Below are 20,589 nucleotides of genomic sequence, written 5' to 3'. Positions count from 1 at the left end.
AAATCAGATAAACCGGTAGGATCCTGAAATTTTTAAAGTGCTTATTAATGACTAAAAGGTGATGTACTATACACTTTATCCCCAACTAAATTTAAGGACCACTTTAAAAATGATTTTTTAAAGTATCACCTTTTATCCTCTGACACAGGTGCACAACAGTCCCCAACCAACCGAGTACCTAGTACTAAATACATATCCAGTCTGTCTACTGCTCTTAGTCTCCTTTTCTTTTTTTTTTCTTTTTTTTTCTTTTTTCTTTTTTTTTTTTTTTTTAAGATTTTACGTGTTTATTCATGAGAGACACAGAGAGAGAGGCAGAGACCTAGGCAGAGGGAGAAGCAGGCTCCACGCAGGGAGCCCGACGCGGGGCTCGATCCCGGGTCTCCAGGGTCACGCCCGGGCTGCAGGCGGCGCTAAGCCGCTGAGCCACCCGGGCTGCCCCAGTCCCCTATTTTATCAGCCCAATTTGGTCACTGTTGTCTCTCCCCTGAATTACTGCAATAACTTACTGCCTTGCCTCTTGGCCACATTGCAAGCAGCTCAACCTATAAAAAACACCCAAATGTGGTCATGTTACTTCAACTTAAACCCTGAAGATGGGTTGTATTATTCCTGTAGTTGAAAGCAGTTCTATAGTTGGTTTCTCTAGAGTCTAGACTATAGGGCTGCTCCTAACCTTAGGAACCACAGAATAAAGCCCTGTAAGTCAGTGCCAGCAGCGTGGTAGAAAGTGATAGCAGGGTGAGGAACAAGGCTAGTGAGAAAATCTTCCCATTCCCTTGATAATACAATCTCAATATATGTGGCCATTTAGGAAATCCCCATTAACCCAATGAGACAATGCAGAGGTCAGGAAACCATAGCCTGTGGACATATCCAATCTGCTTTCTGTTTTTGTGTGGCCTATGAGCTAAGAATGGTTATTTCACTTTTTTTTTTTTTTAGATTTTATTTATTTATTCATGAGACAGAGACAGAGAGAGAGAGAGGCAGAGACATAGGCAGAGAAGCAGGGAAAGGGAGAAGCAGGCTCCATACAAGGAGCCCAACGTGGGACTAGATCCTGGACTCCAGGATCATGCCCTGGGCTGAAGGCAGGCACTAAATTGCTGAGCCACCCAGGGGTCCCCGGTTATTTCACTTTTAAATGTTTTTTTGGAGGGGCATGTGGGTGGCACAGTGAGTTAAGTATCTGACTCTTGGTTTCTGCTCAGGTCCTGATCTCAGGGTGGTGAGATGGAGCCCTGCTTGGAGCTCTCCTCTAAGCACAGGGTCTGCTCGAGTTTCTCTCTCCCTCTCCCTCTGCCCCTCCTGCTTGTGCTCTCTCTGTCTCTCTCTCAAATAAATAAATAAATCATTAGAAAATAAATGCATGGGTTTGTTTTTTTTTTTTAAGATTTATTTATGGGATGCCTGGGTGGCTCAGTGGTTGCGCATCTGCCTTCAGCTCAGGGCATGATCCTGGAGCCCCAGGATCAAGTCCCACATTGGGCTCCCTGCATGGATGGAGCCTGCTTCTCCCTCTGCCTGTGTCTCTCCCTCCCTCTGTGTTTCTAATGAGTAAATAAATAAAACCTTTTTTAAAAAAATTATTTATTTGAAAGAGAGCTGGCCCACGCAATTGGGGGTGAGATGGGGGAGAGGCAGAGGGAGATAATTTTAAGTAGACTCCCAGCTGAGCAGAGAGCCCCACTGTAGGCTCCATCTGAGGCCCTATAGATCAGGACTTGAGCTGAAACCAAGAGTCAGTCTCTCAAGTGACTAAGCCACCCAGGACCTCCATTTTTTCTTAAGATTTATTTATTCATTTTAGAAAGAGAAAGTGCAAGCAGTAGGAGGGGCAGAGGGAGAGGGCAAGGGAGAGAGAAAGAATTTCAAGCAGACTCCCCAGCCCCTGTGGGGCTGATCCTAGGATCCTGAGATCATTACCTGAGCCGAAATCAAGAGTCTGATCCTTTTTGTTTTTAAAGATTTTATTTATTCATGAGAGACATAGAGATGGAGGCAGAAACACAGGCAGAAGGAGAAGCAGGCTCCCTGTGGGGAGCCGGATACAGGACTCCATCCCCAGAATCATGCCCTGAGCCACCAACTGCTGAGCCACCCAGAGTCACAAGAGTCTGATCCTTAACTGACTGAGCCATCCAGTCATCCCCATTTTTAAATAGTTTTTAAAAATATTTTTTAAAGGGAGCCTGGGTGCCTCAGTGGTTGAACATCTGCCTTTGGCTCAGGTCATGATCCGGGGGTCCTGGGATCGAGTCCCACATCGGGCTTCCCGTAGGGAGCTTGCTTCTCCCTCTGCCTATGTCTCTGTCTTTCTCTTTCTGTCTTTCATGAATAAATAAATAAAATATTTTTAAAAATAAATAAAATAAAAATATTTTTAAATAATATTTTGTGACATGAAAATTATATGAAATTTGCATTTCAATGACTGTAAACTAAGCTTTACTAGAACATAGCCAGGCTTATTCGTTTATGGCTGCTTTTTGCTCTGCAAGGCCAAGTTGAGTAGTTATGACGGAGAATGTGTGGCACACTAAGCTGGAGAACGTGTTTATTATCAGACCCCTTGTAGAAAGAGTTCTCAACCCCTAAAATAATTTGTTTACCCCATCTAGCACACTGCACTAAGTACTCTGTTTCCCCATGATTATAGCTTAACTGTTTTCCCCATGATTATAGCTCTCACTATATAGATACATAATCACATCCCAAAAAACACTTCCATTTCCACTCTGTGGTTTTATACTGTGTTTGACTAATAAAACTGATGGCTATAAAATATATGCTACTTTGGTAATAATTAAATATTGAAATAAAACTATTTGTGTTCATAATACATAGTAATTCATTTAAATCTGTTTACAATTTAAATGCATAGTAATTCATATCTACCAATTTAAGTAGATTATATACATTGATATCTCATCAATACTATCTCTAACCTTTCCCAAACATGTTAGGTTGTGTTGAAAAAGTAAAATATTTGTCCTACTAGTTCAGAGTTCATCAGAAAACAGTTCAGTGGAATTAATGAGGACCACACTGCTAGCCTTCAGGGAGGCCTGGGATGCCGGGAATGTCTCCACCCATAAAGAACACACTGGAGTTCAGCGGAATCTTCAGTGTGACAACACAAAGACAGCTTGAGAAAATACTGGAAAGTCATGCTTAGCTATTTTTGTTTAATATAAGGGTTTTGCTTCATTTGATAATTTGAAAAAATATTAGAAAACATCATTCATAATTTCAGGTCAGCTTGTTCTCTTGATGTACCACTGGACATGTTACTTTATATGTTAATAAACCATTATAATGAACTTCAAATGAACTGAACTTCAGTCATCTGCTGTGTCAGGACTAATGACATGTTAATGCAGATGAAAGTGCACACCTAAGTCTTTCATAAATTTTAATGGAGCAAAATTGTAATAGGGCACTAAGTCTGTTGACCTTAACATATTGAATTACCAGAGAAAGGGATTATTAAGAAAGGAAACCTATTCAGCATCCCAAGAACTGTCAGGTAACTGCACATCCTCGATAATAATGACATGGTTTCCTTTGTGGCAAGACATACACTGTGGCAGCTTGTTGTCTTCCATTCCTCGTAATTAGGAAAATTGGTAGAAAATACATTAAAAGAAAAATACTGACCCATCAGAATCTATTTTGTAAAATATTAAATACGTGAGGGTTTGGCATTTTTTGGGGGGTGGTGGTGGCTAATATTAGGTTAATATTTCTCCTTCATAGCCTAACATGTTTCCCCTAAAGTCTTGACTCAGCCTTCATCAACATTACTGATAGCTAGTCGGGTTAAAAAAAAAAAATGACAAAAACAACAGCAATTCAAGGTTATTGTCTCTATATCAGTTCTCAAGGGCATAACATCCCACGCAATCAGTGCTTTGCAATTTTCCCGCCTAGGCCAGCATTCTCCTTCTATCAACCCCAAAATAAAAGATACTGAAGTAACATGTATGTAAACTTATTGAGCCCTTAGTAGATGCTTAGTCGTTGCCTCTGAATCCAGATCAATAAAAATAAGTGCCCTTTCAGAAATCTTTTGTAAGCGGCAAGAATTTCTTCTATGTACCCGGTGCAACACTTGGTTTTGCCTCACTGGGTCGCTGGTCTTCCATTCTTTAATGCTGCTTCAGCCCACATAAGATGCTGTACCTCACTCCTTTTTCACCAGCTCTGTCAGATTTCAGATTATGGAATCACAGCAATTGTTATAAAATATTACCCAGCTTCTCCACTGTCTCAGCCTATATCAGTCTCAGAGTTGAAAAAAAAATTGCAACTTACTAATGCAAGTTAGGAAACAAATTCAAGAGATTATCTTCTGTTAAAAAGAATGACACAATTCATGTACCTTTAAAATCACTTCATTTCATGCAGTAAAACATGTGACATTAGCAATTACCTAAAACTAATTTCAATGTAAACCGTACCACATTCTGTTTAGTGAAATTCCAAAAATATAAGCACTCCCAGGATAAAGGATAAATATCTGGAGTCTAGAGTTTTTTACCAATAGAAATATGATCGGTCAGATTTACATGTCTGTTTGCCATTAGTATAGTAAGAGCTCTGCTAACCATTTCAAATAGTATGACCTAGCTAGACAAAGAAACAAAAGAAAAATATGTGTTTATAGCTGGTACTTTATAACACACTGATAGATTTGTCATATATTGACAATGTGATCCTAAAAAGACAAACAAAGAGAGAAAAGAAGATGAAATACTAGATGTAGATCTTATAAGTCTTTGTTGTTTTTTTCATGATCACTTTTTAAATTTTTTTTTTTAAGATTTTATTTATTTATTCATGAGACACAGAGATACAGGCAGGGGGAGAAGCAGGCTCCATGCAGAGAGCCCGATGTGGGACTCGATCCTGAGTCTCCAGAATCACACCCTGGGCTGAAGGCGGTGCTAAACTGCTGAGCCACCCAGGCTGCACCTTCATGATCACTTTTAAAAAATCTCTTTGCTGGGGATCCCTGGGTGGCGCAGCGGTTTGGCGCCTGCCTTTGGCCCAGGGCGCGATCCTGGAGACCCGGGATCGAATCCCACATCGGGCTCCCGGTGCATGGAGCCTGCTTCTCCCTCTGCCTGTGTCTCTCTCTCTCTCTCTCTCTGTGACTATCGTAAATAAATAAAAAAAAAAAATTAAAAAAAAAAAAAATCTCTTTGCTCATTTGATACAGCTCTTTTCAGAAATCACAACATAAACACTTTCCACATTGAATCAACTGGTGCTGGAAAGTAGCAACATGCCCCCTGGGGTCATTTCAGGGTCAATCCTGGGCTTCCCACTGATCTAGGTCAGTGCTAATCCGTGTTTGGGGCTCTTACACACCCCATATAGCAACACTGAACCAAGTCCAAGGTTCTTGTTCTGTACTGCTTGTTAGAACCCTTGAACTATTTTTGGAATGTGAAAAAGGTCATCTGCTATATGATAATAATGACTACAAAGTACTGACCTCCTAATAAGTACTATCATAAGAAATGTGCTTTATATGTAGTATTTTCTAGCTAATCCATACAACATTTCTGTGAAGGTTTTTTCATTAGAGGCCCAGAGATTTCAGCAAGTTCCTCAACATCACACAGCTATTAAAAGAGTCAGGATTTGAAACTAGGGCTTTCTGACCCTACCAAACATGCTGTTCCTATTTCCTAAGGTATCTTTTCCTTTCCACTTCCCCTACACTTCTTGTAAACTTTATCTTTTTAAAAAAAATTTATTTGTTTGTTTATTTGAGAGAGAGAGAGAGAGCACAAGGGGAGGGGCAGGGGGAGAGGAAAAGAGGGAGAGAGAATCTCAAGCAGACTCTGCACTGAGCGGGGAGCCCAATTTGGGGCTTGATTTCACGAACCATGAGATCATGACCTGAGCTGAAACCAAGAATAAGGTGCTTGACCAACTGAGCTACCCAGGTGTCCCACTTCTTGTTAACTTTAAAAACAAAAACAATGTTAATTTTTATTATACATATAGATATACACATATGTTTACTTAAATCAAAAGGTACAAAAAGACATACAGGAATGTCTCTCTTCTACCTGTATCCCTAGCTACCCCATTTTCTTCTTCAGAGATGTTCTATGCTTCTATGAGTAAATATGTAGATATATCACTCCCCTCCCTTGCCAACTCACACTGTGGTAAGTGAGTTTTAAAAAGCATTCTCTTTGGAAACTAATTTTAAGATGTTTACTTTTGAGGGGCACCTGGGTGGCTCAGTGGTGGAGCGTCTGCCTTTGGCTCAGGAAATGATCCCCAGTCAGGGGATCAAATCCTGCACTGGGCTCCCTGCATGGAGCCTGCTTCTCTCTCTGCCTGTGTCTCTGCCTCTCTCTGTGTGTCTCTCATGAATAAAAATAAATAAATTTTTTTTGAAAGTGTTTACTTTTGAGCATTTTTATTTAATATATCTTAGTAGCTAGTCTATACACACAGCTAGAAGCTGATATAAAACAAAAGGGTGAAAAAAGCAGGGCACCTGGGTGGCTCAGTTGGTTAAGCATCTGCCTTCAGATCAGGTCATGATCTCAGTGTTCTGGGATAGAGCCCTGCATCAGGCTCCCTGCTCACAGGGGAAGCTGCTTCTCCTCTCTCTACTTCCTCCTTTGTTTGCTCTCAAATAAATAAATAAATAAATAAATAAATAAATGATTTTAAAAAAATTTTTTAAAGAGTGAAAAAAGCAAGTCTTCCTCCCTCCAATCCTTGAAATTCCTTGGTTTCTCCACCCAAATTGACCCACTTTCACTAATTTCTTTTTTAACCTTCCAGAGAGTTTTTTCAAAAGAAAAAAAGCACGTATGGGTATCCCTTCCTCTATCTTCTTTGTTTATTTACACAAGTAGTAGGCATACTAAACACTGTTTTGCACCTGATTTTTTTCACTCAACCATTATATCTTGAAGATCATTCATATCAGTATGTATAATTCTCTTACTCATTCCAACATCAGAGAGAATTCCATTATAGTATATACCATCATTTATTTGACGAATTCTCTACACGCAGACATTAAGTTGTTTCTAGTCTTTTGCTGATATAAAGAATACTGCAATGACTATTCTTTTCTGTATGCATATGTGAGAGAGTTTTTACGCAGGATGAATTCCCAGAGGTGGAATTGCTGGGTCACAGGGTAGATGCATTTATTCCAATGGTCATTACCAAATTACTCAGAGGTTGTACAATTTACATTCATCCATTAACATGTTTGGGAGTATACTTTTTCCAGCACAGAACTTCTGTCAAGATGGAGTTTTTTTTATACAAGGTTTCATTCAATGATTAGCTGTTTAGGCAGAGCCTCTGATTGTACTAACTGTGCCATTAATGGAGGCTCTAGACTCTGGATAACAAAAGCACGCTGAATCTTTGATCACCTAATTTATTGAACACCTGCTCTAGACCAGCACTGAGAATACAAGTAGAAATGAGCTGTGGTTCCACTCAAGGACTATAACGGTTCCCACATTATATGAAAATGGCTGCTAACACATTCCAGTTGCTACTTTGGAGAATGGATCCCAAATGTTCACTTAGGCTTAGGCTTCCACCAAAGCTTGCAAAGCTGTGGGTGGTGGTTGTGCAATCCTTCCATTTGAAGTCTTTCATCTCCACTCTGGCATATGAATAAGACAGTTGCAAAGAAAAGAGAAAGCATTTGGCACACCTAATAAGTGGTACTCACATTTTAATTGCAGAATGCACTCTGGCTCTAGCCAAGGAACAGCTTCTAGGGTTTGTTTTGTTGGTAGGTGTGAGAAGGTGTTTCTTTTGTTCTGTTTCTTTTGCGGATAGGGGCAGATCCAAGTTTTTTGAAAAACAGTGTAAGAAGCACAGGAATTAATTGTTCATTACAAAACCATTGGTCTTTGCAGACAAGTCAAATAACTGCCATCTTCCAGCTCTACCTAAACTGACTATAAGAAAACCTGCATTTTAAACTTACCATTATATTTGTTGATTTCTGATAAGAAATGTCAAAAGTGCCCACATCCATGTGGAAAAACCCAAATATTGAAGAATTTGAGCACCAGACTAGGTCATAACTAGCCTATTGTACGTAGTCAGTATGATGAAGTGTGATTCTGGAGTCCAGTCTCTCTTTTCCCTCCCTTTACCTCTTAGAGCTCATATGGAATCACATTATGCTACTCTAAGATTACTCACCTCATTAACTGTCAGACTTTAATAAACTCACACAGGGATTAAAAAGGTTCTGATTTTACTCCTTGTACCATCACTGGTGCATCAAATATGGGAATACATTTTTAGGGGTCTAGATTCTGGAAGACAAAAGCAAGCAGAATAATTCACAAGCTAAACCTTTGATCATTTCATATTGTTCTGTCAGCTTTTAGAAGTGACATTCCCACTATGCCAACTGGGCTATAGTAAGAAAGACGGAGATAGCAATGCTCTGGGGGAACTTTTTGGTATCTATCCCCTGGGATATCTGAACAAAGAGATTCTGAACAATTTTGCATGGTATCTCTGGTTCCAGAGTAACACTTGACAGTAACCTTTGTGAATGCTATTGCTAGTTTTTCTAAGAAGCCTTGTTAAAAACTTTATCTAAAATTGCTTTCCTTCATATCATTATCACTGAGATCATAATCACACCTGTTGGGGCATCTGGGTGGCCTAGTTGGCCAAGTGTCTGCCTTCAGCTTGAGTCATGATCCCAGGGTCCTGGGATAGAGCCCATCAGGCTCCCTGCTCAGTGGGGGAGTCTGCTTCTCCCTCTTCCTCTGCTGCTCTCCTTGTTCGGACTCACTTGCTCACGCAATCTCTCTCTCTCTGTCAAGTAAATAAAATCTTAAAAAAAAAAAATCACAGTTGTTAACTAACATTTACTGAACCGCGGTTATTGCAAACTGCTGACCCTGATGATACACCAGAGATAAGGCAAAGAAAATCAGGAAAAAAATATATACTTTGATAAACATATAGTTCAGATAAAAATTGAAAGAGAACAACACAGAGAAATGAAAACAGTTACACATGACTAGTAGAGTCATGTATACATTTTTTAATATTTCATTTTGCATAATAAATTTCTTTTAGTCATTATTTTTTAAAGAAATCATTTAAAGTTTTACACTAGGAAAATCATTTTACAGTCCTAAATCAGGATATTGATCTCCAGGTTAACATTTTGATACATATTATTTCAGGGCTTTTTCCTTTGCTTGAACTATCTCTTTATTTACATAAGGATAGATATATATATATAATTACAATATTTTAATATGTAAACACATATAGTTATATATAATTTTATTTATATACTTGATGTATAAAATATTTAGTAATAGAACATTGTATAAATACACATTCTGTTCTGAGTTTTTGTTTAATATAATTCAAATAGGTCCATAGTATTATACATAGATTACCTAATTTTTACAACAGTTATTGTTTAAAACATGGATCAGCAAACTATAATCTGTGGATTTGGCCACATGTTTTTGAAAGTAAAGTTTTACTGGAACATTCTATGCTCTTTTGTTTCCTGATTGTCTATGGTGGGCTTTGTGCTACAACTACAGAACTGAGTAGTTGCAAAAGGCACTTCATGGCCCATACGCCTGAAATATTATACAGTACTTATGAAAAAGAAGGCCTTAAATTTCACTGTTGGGATATTTCCCAATTTCAGCAATTGTCTTTTGATCAACATTTCAATCATGCCTAATTTTCTGCAGTTATAAATATTCATATAGATTAAATGATAGTTTTATCTTGAGTTATAAATATCTTGGACGTCTATGTCTTTGCATCTTTGTGAATATTTATTGACATATAGAAGTTTAAAAAATTTTATAACATTGATATGAGTATATCGCTTTTTATTTATGATTTTTGCCTTTAGAATCATGCACAGAAAGGTAGGTAGTTCACTTTCATTAGGATATCCAACCCAGAGCTACTAGGGGCTGAGGATTCTGTTTGGTTTTCTGTTTGTTTTTTTTCAGACCATCTAACCCTCAGCTGCATTCTCCAATACTTGGATGGGTCTGTTTATCCTCTTTCCATTTACAGCAGGAAAACCTGCTCAAAACCAACCCAGGCAGGGGGATAGCTGCCACCCACAGCCCAGCTGCCCTGTCTGGATGGTGTTTCAGCTGCTGGCTACTGTTGATCTTTCCAGGCTCTGGCTGAACTCCTTTATATCCCTGCTAACTCCGAATTCTTCCCTGCACACTGAAGCACCGGACTGGAGGCCTACCTGGCTCAGCTGTCTTACTGGGTTTCCCCATGACTTGGCCTGTGCCCCTGGCTAGCCAGGCACAGCTGAATTCTCAGGGTGCCATCCTCTAGGACTCCATAATTGCTCAATTTGCCTTTCAAATTGGTCTCACACCCTTACCTGCAGCTTTTTAACTCTTGGTTTGCCTTGTTCATTGTGTAGTCACTAACTTGGAAAGGCTAAGAGAACCATCACCAAATTAAATTCCTCTTCAAATAGTTCTCAGTGTGTGGAGTTTGTATACATGTGTATTTGTTACTCAGAGAAAAAAAATCCATTGTGTAAGAAAAATCCAATTAGCCCTCTGGAGTAATGCCTCACATGTACTTTCAAATGCCTGAATTAAATCAGAGCAAGCCTCAAATACCGTCCAAGAAAAGATCTGGGAACACCAGGGAGAGAGAGATGAGAAGGATGCATCTATATTAATAAAATTAACTCTTACAAGTATCTATTTTTCTTTAAGTAATCTCTACACCCAGTGTGGGGCTGAAACTCACGACCCCAAGACCCAGACTCACAAGGTCTACTGACTGAGCCAGCCAGACACCCCTACAATTAGCTACTTTTTAATGAAAATAAACGGATTCAGAAGACCTAGAGGTTTGGACACCTGGGTGGCTCAGCAGTTGAGCGTGACCCTGGGATCCTGGGATCGAGTCCCACATATCGGGCTCCCTGCATGGAGCCTGCTTCTCCCTCTGCCAGTATCTCTGCCTCTCTCTCGGTGTCTCTTATGAATAAATAAATAAAATCCTAAAAAAAAAAAAAAAAAAGAAAGAAAGAAAAAGAAAAGACCGAGATGTTGATACTACAGTATAATGATTTATAGAATAAAGTGGAATTTTCCACAAATTTTAAAAAAATACTCTTACTTGAAATTTATGAGAATTTACTGTCACAAGTTTTCTTGGTCTGCTAAGAACCCATTTCCTCAGAAACTATACAGAATTACCTTACAAAATGTAAATGCATGGAATAACTTTCTTTTTCTGTTTTGTTTTGAATAGCTATTTCTAAAATGCAGTATTTATTTTCTTGTAACTTCTCTTTTATCATTTACGACTCTCTTTCATTTAACCTTTCCAGAAGGAATTTCCATTTCTCTTTGCAGAGAAGTTTGTTAGTCAACAAGCATAACTTCAAAACACCCTGGAATTTGTGTAGAAGCGTAGAGCCATTGCATGTTTTCCTGAGAGAATTTAGCTGTTACTTCTATTGGATTTTTTTAAAGATTTATTTATTTATTAGAGAGAGAGAAAGAGAGAGCACATGCACACAAGTGGGAGGGAGAAGGAGAAAATCTCAACCGGACTCCCTGATGAGCGCAGAGCCCGACCTGGGGCTTGATCTCAGGACGCTGCTGAGACCATGACCTGAGCCGAAACCAAGAGTCAGATGCTCAAGTGACTGAGCCATCCAGGTGCCCCAATTTCTATTGATTTTAAAGATAAGGAATAGCAAATGACAATCCCTCACTATCTTCCAACCTAACTCCAGTCCTCCTTTTCTTGCCTTTTCCTACATCATGAAATTAAAGTCTGGGTTCTCCTCAGTCATGTCCTTAGATGTTATATTAATTTTCCATTGCTGCTGTAACAAAGTATCACAAAATTAACAGCTTAACACAGCACAAATTTTTTCTTACACTTCTGAAAGTTATAAGTCCAAAGTCAGGTCTTATGGGGAACAAATCAAGGTGCCTGTAGGGCTGTGTTTGTTCTGGAGGCTAAAGTGGAGAATCCATTCCCGGTCCTTTCCAGTTTCTAGAAGCCTCATGCATTCCTCGGTTCATGGTCCCACACCACTGTGCTCAGTTTCTGTCAACACATTTCCTTTTCTAACTCTGACCCTCCTGCCTATTTTAGAAGGATTCTTGTGCCCGCCCAAGTAAACCAGGATAATCGACCAATCTCACCCTTTATCACATCTGCAAAGTCCATCTTGCCATGGAAGGTAATATATTCACAGACTTCAGGGATTAGGTTATGGACATCGTTGCGGGGACCATTATTCTGTCTACTACAGATGGAGTTCTAATCTTATCATCCACTTGATCTGCTTTATAATTTTGTTGAGATTAGCACACTAACAGAAAAACACCATAAATGTTTTCTGCCTTTAAAACTAAAGTATAGGGGCACCCAGGTGGCTCAGTTGGTTAACTGTCTAGCTCATGATTTCAGCTCAGGTCGAGATTTCATGGGTCATGTGTTGGGCTTGGCACTCAACATGGAGTCTGCTTGACATTCCCTCACTCTGCCCCTGCCTCTCTCTCTCTCTCTCTTTAAAATAAATAAATAAATCTTAAAAAAATAAAACAGAACTAAAGTATAAAGACAACAGCTATGCCCATGAGAAGAGACAAAAGCAGAGATTAGGGTAAACATCTTCCATAATGATCTAGTTCTGTAATTATATAACCACACATCCTCTCTCTGCTAGTTCCCCATTTTCATACCTTGGCTCTGTCCATTCTCATATCTCCCATGCTTCACCTTTAACTAGGATCTCCTTTGGGCAGTAGGAACTCCCTATTCTAGGGTCAATAAGTTCCCCTACCTTCTTGAACAGTTTCTTAAATACAGTTCATGTCTCACTCTGATTAAGAGTTGGTTTTCTCTGGTGCCTGGGTGGCACAGTCAGTTGAGCATCTAACTCCTGGTTTCAGCTCAGGTCGTGATCTCAGGGTCATGAGATTGAGCCTATGTCAGGCTCCACACTCATCAGTGGAGTCTGCTTGAGCTCCTCTCTCCTTTTCCCTCTACCCCTCCCCACCAGGCGCATATGCCCACTCTCTCTCTAAAGTAAATAAATAAGTCTTTTTAAAAAATTTACCAAGGAATAAAAATTTTTTTCATCTGTTCCCTGGTGTGTTAGTCCTAACAGTGTTCTGTCTCTGTAGATGTCCATGGGTCCTGACCTCTCTCATTTATTTATTTATTTAAAGATTTTCTTTATTTATTTATGAGAGACACAGAGAGAGGCAGAGACATAGGCAGAGGGAGAAGCAAGCCCCCCTGGAGGAGCTGGATGAGGGACTTGATCTCAGGATCCCAGGGATCACACCCTGAGCCAAAGGCAGATGCTCAACCACCCAGGGGTCCCTATTTATTTGTTTAAGTTAATTTTTTTTTAGTCATCTCTACACCCATTGTGGGGCTTGAACTCACAACCTCGAGATCAAGAGTTGCATGCTCTTCCAACTGAGTCAGCCTAGTGCCTCTCACTTTTTAAAAGTTTATTATTATTATTATTATTATTATTATTTTTAGTAATTGACCTTTCTTCTTTAAAACTGCAATCCAACAACAACAACCAAAAAAACTGCAATCCAAAGTTGGGGCTTTATCTGTGACCAACTTTCCTGGTACTGAAAACCTCTTTCGTATTGTCTCAAACCTCTGGATATTACCTGTGCCTAGATCTCAGCAGCTGCATTCACCCTGAAGCTGATCATTCCTTGGGACCCTGAACTTTATAGATTCACATACTTCTTGACTACTGGGTTCTGCCATTGAGTGGACATTCCTCCAGTACCATTAAGTGGACCTTTATCCTGGGCACCTGTTCACTGAAGTGGACTGGTCCAGCTTCCGTTCAGTCTAGCTCACCAAGCTGCAATGAACTTTTCTGTGACCAGCTATGAAATGAGATACAGTAACATCCCACCCCCTAGCTTTCTACCACTCTCTCACTCCTTTCAAACTAGATTTTCCATGTCCCTCCTTTGTTCTCTGTCCCCTTGATATCTGCCTCACCCTATAGATGCTCTACTTCTCTCCTGTACCACTCTCTCAATGGCTCCAGGGCATTCCAACCATTGTAGATTCTTTCCTGTCTTGCCATATTCTCTTTGCCAATATTCCAAACCTGGTTAGTCCGTGGGGTAATCACTAAGACCATTATAAAACTTCAGTTCGGGGGATCCCTGGGTGGCTCAGCGGTTTGGTGCCTGCCTTTGGCCCAGGGCACAATCCTGGAGTCCCGGGATTGAGTCCAGCGTCGGGCTCCCTGTGTGGAGCCTGTCTCTGCCTCTCTCTCTCTCTCTCTCTCTCTCTCCATGTCTATCATGAATAAATAAATAAATCTCAAAAAAATAAGAATAAAAAAATAAAACTTTCAGTTCTCCCTTCAGATACCTGGTAGGATCTCATCTCTCCATTCCTCTACTTTGACCAATGAAATGTACTGCAACCTGCCAACAGCTATTCCTAGCCTCTACTTTTCTTTTCTTGTAGTACAGATCCCTGGTATCTTTGGCTATATTTCTCACTCACAAGCAAAAAGCTCTCAAACCTAGGTATTATGGTCTTAGCCTACTAGAGTTTTGCATTCATGTGTCCCAGTTGGAAACGCTCTTTAAACTTGACATGTCCTTGGGCAGCCCTGGTGGCTCAATGGTTTAGTGCCATCTTTAGCCCAGGGTATGATCCTAGAGACCCAGGATCGAGTCCCATGTCGGGACTCCCTGCATGGAGCCTGCTTCTTCCTCTGCCTGTGTCCCTGCCTCTTTCTCTCTCTGTGTCTGTCATAAATAAATAAAATCTTTTTTAAAATAAATAAATAAATAATAAACTTGACATGTCCAAAAGTGAAATTATTCTGCTCTTCCAAAATTCAAACTCTGAGTTATTCTGGGCTAAGCCCAGTGACTCTCCCTGGTCCCCTCAGATCTGGTTAGTCGCTACGTCCTGTCAGTATCACCTTGCAGTACATCTCCAAACTATACCCTCCATATGACAAACATGGCTACTAGCTCTTTTATTACCTGGTTTTTAGATTCATGCAATCACTGCCTCAGTTTCCCTTAAGTGATCAGACTCCAGAAGCCCAGATGCAAAATGATGTAGAAAAATACATATTAAAGTAAGGTTGAGGTTGCTACTTCTTGTCCAGGTACATACAGCAGTTCAGGACTCTCAGCTGCATGCCTGCTAGAAACGTGTTATTCACAAGTTGGGTCTCAGCATTTCTTATCCCCAACGATATCCTTGACACACTTGGAAATAGTACATCTTATGCTCAGTGAACATTGTCGCAAAGATCTTTTGTAGTCCTCATGGCTCCACTGAAAATGTCAAACATGCTATTGTGAAAGGTTTCCAGAACTCACGCAATATCACTTTTCTTACAGCGTTCTCCCAGCCTTGTCCCAGACGCTTTGATCTTCTTGTTCCCCTGCCATCTTTTTGTATCAGGGCCTAAAAATAGGCACCATCTTATAAGCCTCAAATATAAATATATAAACCTGGAAGAATCAGCCTCAACAACAATAATCGACCCAGCCTCCTACCCGTCTTCATTTTTAGCTCATTTTCTTCAGAAGATGCTTCCAGTTCTTTTCCTGAGGGGCAGCATGGATCACATTACCCCTCTCTAAAACTTTTAGTTGCTCACACTAACTACAAGATCCAACCCAAACTCATTTGCATGGTGTCTTAGACCATTCGGGCTGCTATCACCAAATACCATAAGCTGTTGTTATAAATGGCAGCAATTCATTTCTTGTAGTTCTGGAGGCTGGAGGTTTAAGATCAAGGTACCAACAGGGTTGGTTTCTTCTGAAGCCTCTCTCACTAGTTTGTAGATGGCCATCTTCCACCTCTGTCCTCACATGGTCTTTCCTCTGTGTGCATGTGTCTCTATGTCCAAATTTCCTCTCCTTGTAAACATGAATCATATTGGATTAGGACCCGCCTTAAAGACTTCATTTTAACTTAATTACCTCTTTGATGAACATGCACCAATACACTGGTTTTTTGTTTTAATATTTTATTTATCTATTTGAGAGAGAGAGAGCACGAGCAGAGGGGAGGGGCAGAGGCAGAACCAGACTCCCCACTAAGCAGGGAGCCTGAGCTGAAGGCAGATGCTTAACCGACTGAGCCACCCAGGTGCCCCTTCAATATGCTGGGTTTTATTTTTTATTTTAAAAGTATTTTATTTATTTATTAGAGACACACTGAGAGAGAGGGAGAGAGAGTGAGACAGAGGGAGAAGCAGGCTCTCTGCAGGGAGCCCAATGTGCGACTCGATCCTGGACCAGGGATCATGGCCTGAGCTGAAGGCAGATGCTCAACCACTTAGCCACCCAGGTGTCTCAATACACTGGTTTTTAAAAGGTAGATTTGACTTAAACAGGTAGAGATAGAGGATGCTGTAAGGATGCCTTATTGTGAGCAAAGCTCAGGGGCAAGGAAACTTCAGGGAACGCCGAGTGGCCAGTTTGACTGGCTAGAGAACCAGGTGTGGCAAATGAGGATGGATAGGCTGTCCTATGGATTAAACTGGGTCCCCCCCCCCAAATTTCTATGTTAAAGTCCTAATCCTTGGTACCTCAGAATGTAACTATATTTGGAAATAAACTCTTTAAAGAGGTAATTAGCAGACAGCCCCTCTGCTATCCTACCTGCCACTCTCTTGAAGTGTATTCAGTAAACTTCTATGACCAATGAAAATAAGTAACTAAATAAAAAAAAGAGGCAATCAAGTTAAAATGAGGTTTTTAAAGGTGGGCCCCAATCCTAATCCTCGCTATCTTTCATGAAGTCTTTGCAAACACTGAATTAGTAAATACTGAACAATTGCTACTAAGGAAAATACAGGGTTAAGTTCCTGTGAACCTCTGTTCGCAACATTTTCATCAATTGATTAATATGTATTCTTCTTTTATGTGTGATTCTGTTTAAAGCTGTTTTATTTAATATATATCATTGATTAACATTGTAGCACATGTATTTGTTTCTGTCAGGCACATCACAGCCTTCTCTGCTTAGGAACATTAGACCACACCTCAGCCCTATGCTGGAGGGCCATTTTTAATGACAAAATCGCCAAGAAAAGTCACAAAAATGTGAAAACATGGCCCAAAACAGACTTAAAGATTACTTGTTTTCAATATTGGTTGAAGCAAGACAGCAAAGTATCACCGTATTTAAACTCAGTGGGGAACATGCCTGTCAGGTGACTCAAATTTTTCATTGCACTGACATGTTCACAAATGACTGCAGAAGTGCCCTTTTGTACTTTGATTTGGGGATTGCAAACAAATTCTAGCAAGTAGATGAGTTCACAAATATGGGAATCTAAATAATGAGGATCACCTGTGCTATTAATTTCATTTTATCGATAAAGAAACTAAGACTCAAAGCAGTTAAAAATCTTACACAAATTTACAGTTTGTGAGATTGGCACAGCCAGGATTCAAACTCCATTTTTTAGAGGAGAGAAATGTTTTTCACCTATACTGAGTCAGGATAGGATAAAGCGAGTCAGAGAGGGATCTCTGGGTGGCGCAGCGATTTGGCGCCTGCCTTTGGCCCAGGGCGTGATCCTGGAGACCCGGGATCGAATCCCACGTCAGGCTCCCGGTGCATGGAGCCTGCTTCTCCCTCGGCCTGTGTCTCTGCCTCTCTCTCTCTCTCTCTCTCTCTCTGTGACTATCATAAATAAATAAATAAAATCTTTAAAAAAAAAAGAGTCAGAGAAATAAGTCAAGCACCTTAACACAGAGGCTGCAAATAGCTAACAAGCTTTACAAAAACTTGCCAATTACAGGAAGCACGTTTCGTGGGAATGGCAAAAAATATCAGGATGGGCAGTTTCACATTATTTTTTTTTAATATTTTAGCTCAAAGGTTGAGCATTTTTTTAAAAAGATTTTATTTATTGGGATCCCTGGGTGGCGCAGCAGTTTGGCGCCTGCCTTTGACCCAAGGCACGATCCTGGAGACCCGGGATTGAGTCCCACGTCGGGCTCCCAGTGCATGGAGCCTGCTTCTCCCTCTGCCTGTGTCTCTGCCTCTCTCTCTCTCTCTCTGTGTGACTATCATAAATAAATAAATAAATAAATAAATAAATAAATAAATAAATAAATATTTTAAAAAAGATTTTATTTATTCATAGAGACAGAAAGAGAAAGAGCTGCGCCACCAGGGCTGCCCCAGTTTCACACTTTAAACAAAGAGGATAATTGTTAGAAGTACAGCACTGATATATCGATCTGATGGCCCTAGAGCCCACCTGACCAAAATCCATAGCCTCTGTTTCTCCAGAGTTTATGTTGTCATCTTCTCAATATAATTCTATTTAAAAAAATAAAAGAACATTCAGACCCAGGCATATGGGGTATACAAAAGCGTAACTGGAGCCATACTATAATAGTGCAATTCAAGGAATTAGTTGTCAAGCCTATAAAGGAGGTTTCATGCACCAAGAGCATAGTATAACTATATCACAGTAAGCCATTTTTAAAAAAATTTTATTTATTCATTCATGAGAGATACACACACAATGAGAGAGAGAGAAAGAGAGAGGCAGAGACACAGGCAGAGGGAGAAGCAGGCTCCATGGAGGGAGCCCGACGTGGGACTCCATCCCGGGACTCCAGGATCATACCCTGGGCTGAAGGCAAGTGCTAAACCGCTGAGCCACTCAGGGATCCCCACAGTAAGCCATCTTTTAAAAAGCATTTATTCATCAAAAAAAAATTTATTGAGCTGCTACCATGTACTGAGTTAGGTTAGGTACTCAACATCAGTAGTTGATATGAAATTGCTTCTGCCTTGACCATATTCACAGCATTGTACCTGAGACTTGTATAGAATAATAGTGTGTGCCCATGTGTGTGAACTCCTTGGCAGTTCCCATCCACTCCTCTCTCCCACCCATACCTAATGCATCTGTAGTTGTGCACAGCTGTTCAGAGCCTCCCAGGAGAACTCAAACCATTTCCCTTAGGACTGAGATAGATACAACAAATGGGCTGATCCGGGAATGTCAGAAGTCAAATTACAAAGCAATTTCAAGATATCTGAGAGGCAAAAAGGAGTCAGGAATGACGAGTGAGGGCAATAAGAGATTCTGGGAGTCTCAGGGAAATGGTGGCTTGGGCCAATTTAGGAGGACTCTTTCTCGAACTTGTCTTCACTGATCCACCACGTATTCCTCATTTTCTTCCTTTTTTTTATTTTTTATTATTATTTATTTATTTATTTATTTATTTATGATAGGCATAGAGAGAGAGAGAGAGAGAGGCAGAGACACAGGAGGAGGGATAAGCAGGCTCCATGCCAGGAGCCTGACGTGAGACTCGATCCCGGGACTCCAGGATCGTGCCCTGGACCAAAGGCAGGTGCTAAACTGCTAAGCCACCCAGGGATCCCCTCTTCTTCCTTCCTAAGGGATCTCATCCAATTTCTGGTTTCAAATTCAGTCAAGGTACCAACAGGAAACAGACGGCACACTCCAACTAAGGTAATGGAAGCAGGGTCCACTAAATGATGTCCTTAGTGTTTATAAAAGTATGAGGATATCAGTACTCTGAAGCCAGTGAGAGGAGGAGCTGTCTCCAACCATGGCCCTGCAGGGGTGCAGGGAGGAAAGTTACTGCATCTGGAGAGAGAGCTGTGTGGTGACCTGCTTGACAGGGGCCATGAATTTTCCCAGAGAGACTCAGGCAATGGAGGGGAAAGTGCCGGGAGGGAGCTGGGGGAGTAACCTATGATGTCTTACTCTCCTCCATTCTGATCTGAACCCAGCCAGAAACCAGAAGGTTGAAGTCCGTCCATCCACTTAATTGATACTGGTTACTCTGTACGGAGGCAGAGAGAAGGGTGGAGAGGTAAGGAGAGAGAATCTGGAAGGCCTACAAAGATATCCAGCACACAGTTATACAGTTAAGACCCCCAGGCTTGTATAGCTCCAACGCTAAGCTTTCTAGTTGAATCGCAATGGCCTACTTGAACATTCTCCACCCAAATTTTCACTTGATTTTCCCCTGCCACAGCCTGGTCCCCTCCTAACCCATTCCTTTCCCATTTCCCTCCAGTTTTACCACCGTTCACTTGGTCGCTTAGGCCCAAACCTAGCTTTTATCCCTACATCATTTATTTCTCTTCCATCCAAACCATGAGCAAGTTATGTCAGCTCCAGTTTTAAGGAGTGTCCAGAATATGTCCATACCCACATCATCTCTTGTTTGTGCGACTGCCATAGACTACTAACTGGTTTCCCCACCTCCATTCTTACTCCCACTAGGGTCTATTCTACTTTTGGCCCCACTAGGTCTCCTGTACCCTGTCTACATTTTCCTTCCAGAAACTATCTCCACTCAAATGCCTGTTACATGTTTATTCCTTTGTCTGTTTCTTATTTTCTCCATTAAAGTGTAGGCTTCATGAAGGCAGGGATCTTCTTGTCTGCTGAGTCATCCCCTCAGTTGAATAAAACGAAATATTTCTTGAATGAAAAAATGGATAATGCTTCTGTGAAAGATGCTGCTA

Source organism: Canis lupus, chromosome 34 (genome assembly GCF_003254725.2).
Source record: "Canis lupus dingo isolate Sandy chromosome 34, ASM325472v2, whole genome shotgun sequence".
In the NCBI taxonomy this organism is placed as follows: Eukaryota; Metazoa; Chordata; class Mammalia; order Carnivora; family Canidae; genus Canis; species Canis lupus.
Note: the sequence above shows the minus strand (reverse complement) of the source record.